Genomic DNA, 3,906 nt, shown 5'->3' with positions numbered 1-3,906 from the left:
ATAGAGTTCCTGTCCTTGTCCTGAGCCAGAAGCTGTAGCTCTCTGTGGGAGGCACATATGTAGCCATTGGAAAATGGCTCTACTGCTTTGTTTTGAATAGCTTTTCACCAGGTGCAGATGCCAGATGCACGACCTTCTGCACTGCAGAAAGCTCTGGATCACTTCTGTCTTGCAGGGAATTTTCTACAGTAATATCATACTCAAAGTAGATCCCAGTGTTTCAGTTCTCGCTAGGAAATAAAGTCTGTGAGTGCTCAGGTGACAAAGGAGGAAGCAAGAAGACAGACACTGCAGAAGGTCTGCAAGATCGTTTTTCACTGTTAATTTGGATGACAGTTTGTTAATAGTCATGGCTGTATGGAGAGATGTGATTTAATGGTCTAAGTGCAGAACTAGAAACTATAAATCTCTAATTTGGCTCTGAAGCACCATTTTCTTGTAGTCTGAGCCAAGTTATTTAATCTTTCTTCACCTGTACAATGGGGATACTAGTAAATATTTTGCAGGGCTATATGGAGGGTTTATTAGCTTGAGTTTCTAAAGTATTTCACAGGTAAAAGAACTGAGGATATCCTTTAAAAATATAGACAGATGCTTCCATTCAGATGAGGTTTTGAAATTCTGGTGCTTTACCTACTTTTATCTAAATTTCATTTAAAAGTTTTGGATCTTATTAAATTTAATGAAAAAAGATATTTGAAAACTGTATTAAAACTTTTGCCAGTTTTAAAACCTTTTTTTTAAAAAAAATATTTTTTATAAAATAAACATATTTATTATTATATAAAATGAAGAAATATAAATAAAATTTTAAAAAATGATTAATTAAAACCCTTTCCAATACAATGATGTATTTTCTTTCCTCTGAAAATATCATGGATCTTGTTCTATTCTTTATCTTCCTGTTTTCCTCAGACTCTCCTTTCTTTTTTTCTCCTCTCTTTTTATAATTTTGTAGAAGATTGTAATATATATTATTTTTTACTTAGATCAGGATGGAACTGGCTTTGGTTTCAGATTGTCCAGGCTACGTTCAGCATAGGCAAGCCTCAATACACCTGACAGCCCCAATTATAGTTCTTACACTCTTGTAAGCAATTACCCTGACAAACGCTGTCAAATCAGTCAAAATCATATACAAGATTAAGAGCTGTAATAACTACCAGAGAGGCCTGTTGAATATTAGAAAGGATTTTGGAATTGATAGGGTACAATGGCTTTGATTGCAAATGACTTCTAAGAATCAAACCTGGTTTGAGGACGAAAACAAAATTTGGTCTTAAATTTATCTTTCTGAAGTTATTCACAACTTCTAACTTTAACAAAAAGGGTGGTAGCTTGTTGCTGTATTTACATTGAAAGAAGTAGCTGCAACATCAGTCGTTTAGATTTAGAGCACAAAAGGTTGAAAAATAGAAGGTTACAGCAACTTCTCGATATTCATGAATAAGCGAGAAGAATGGGAAGAGGATTCAGGTTAGATTTTTTTATACTGCCTTATTTTGCCTGATGTGGAAAACATTTTAAGAATATCCTTTTTAGAGTGAGAATAGTGTAGAACCAAAAACACTTTCGCAAAGCAAGATTCAAATCACATACCTACTGCCTTGTAATTAACAGGAATATCACTGATCATCCCTACTCTGGTAACATTCTTTAAATGCTCAGTGTTACAATTTCTCCTTATTCCTCCTAAATACTTCAAATATGTAATTTTTCATATGTTTTATATGTTTTTATATAAAATCATGATTTTCTTACAAACACTAAGGTAAGGATTTGGGAATGTGTATAATATTTACATGTACTGGGCTAAATTTCCTTTCTATTGCTATCAATGGCAAAACTTCTATTTAATTTCAGTAAAAGGAGGATTCAGCCGATACTTTTGCTAAACAGCAACTGAAAGCACTCATATTAATTTATTTAATTTGTATTAATTTTTCATCTGAACTATTGACATCTTTTTCTGCTGTGGGAAAAATACCAGATTCTATTTTAATAGAAGGCTGCATCCAAGTGGAATTTGAAAATCTAAAAGGTGTCAGAATCAAAACTCCTATTTTAAATAAGGGCAAGAAACAGGTCTGTTAAGTCTTCTAGAGAACAAATTAACAAGTGGGAATGATTAAGCCAGAAATGACTTGGTGTTCTAATTGAAGAAGTTATGCAGCATGATGTCACCCTCTGTTATTAGTATTTAATTGCTTTCAGAGAGAGCTCAGTGTGCCTCTCTTCTCTCTCCCACAAGAAAACACTCACAGCATTTAAAATGCATGAAGTTATAGAAGAATGTTGCTGTTTGCACACACTTGGTCTGTTTTAAGTTCATGTAATTAAGTTAGCTAAATAAAAACCATGGAGCTGTTTGTAGGCTCAGCTTTGGATTTTTCATTTTATGCATCCAGGTCTGTTTCCAGTCTCATTGGCTGGTTTAAGGACTTCTCTTGCAGTGTGTCTAACAAAGAATAGTCACATCCCGTGTCTGCACCTGGTTTGCTGAACTGGCTATTTGAATTTTTCTCAGCAAAGTGTCAGTGTAGAAGAGTCATTATGCCATAGAACCTGAGAGGGAGAGGAGGGCACCAGGCTCATTCTTTATCCATGCATAGTAAGTGTTCAAAATCTTTTTGTCATCAAAGTGTTGGGACAGATGAACTCAACTTTTACATTAAAGCCAAGCAAAAGCTTTACTGTGTGTTTCTATCAACTGCAGATCATTTAGCCTGCATTAAATTATCTGAATAGAACTATATATACACCACAAAGAAAGAAAGAAAGACTTAAATTAATGACATTTGAAAGGAGAACATTACACACTGCAGACTAGTTTCTACTTCTTGCTCACTCGGGTAGCCCCTGTCACAGCAGTAGAACTACTGAAGCATCATTACCCTGTGATTTGTATCTAGCTTTTTTTCTACATCCCTGATCGCTCCTTTCATACACATAGTGCACACAGCCAGCTTTTAACAATTTCACCAATTCAATTCAAAATACTGAAGAAAAAAAATTGTAAACAACTGAGATTTAATTTTGTCGGATTTCTGACTTCTTCATCACTATGACTTTCTCTAGATGCTTGCAAAACAATGGTCCTGGGAAATGTTATGCACTCTCAGCACCTTTTCCTGATATTTTTGAATAGCATGTCCAGCTCGCATGTTTTCTACTGGGCTAGTTGCATGGTTGAAAAATAGATGTCTTAGACAATGCTGTAAGGGCCAGGACTGTGTGACTTTTGTCCCAACTTTATCTACCTATGCTTCAGCTTCAGAAGTGGAAAAAAAATCTCAGTTGGGCCTTCTAAGAAAAAAGATACGCCTGAGGGTTTCTGTCTGAAACAGATCCAACAGAATAAATATGATGGAGAGAAAAAAATGTTTTCTCCAAACATGGAGATTGCTATCCCATCTTGGGGCAGCCTGATGCAGGGTTTTTTCTGACTAACAATTTTCCTTCTTACTACCTAACAGACCTCAGTTGAAAAGTAGAAAGAAGTGAACATTAAAAATGCAAGAAAAGAAACCTTTGTTTCTGGCTGTCATGCCCAGGTGACGCCTCCTAAAACAAATTCCTTATTCCACAGCAGGATCTAATCCTTTTTAACCACATTGTATAGGTTTCTCTTGGTTCCGACAAATGAAAACAGAATATAATGTACTTCAAATGACTGTGCATCAAGTGAAAAACTGTCTGAACCAGAACTGCTTCTTGGTCACTTTTCCAGCTCTGGATCTGTTTTTCTGATTGACTGGATGCCAAGCCAAAATGAATTCCAAATCAAATACAAGAATAAATGCGGTTTATTATATTACAATACAATAAAGAAAATAGCATGCAACATGATAAAAGGAAACTGTACCAGTTATTATGCACAATACGATAAAAGAGCAATAGGAGAGA

This window comes from Falco peregrinus, chromosome Z (genome assembly GCF_023634155.1).
Source record: "Falco peregrinus isolate bFalPer1 chromosome Z, bFalPer1.pri, whole genome shotgun sequence".
Classification (NCBI taxonomy): Eukaryota; Metazoa; Chordata; class Aves; order Falconiformes; family Falconidae; genus Falco; species Falco peregrinus.
Note: the sequence above shows the minus strand (reverse complement) of the source record.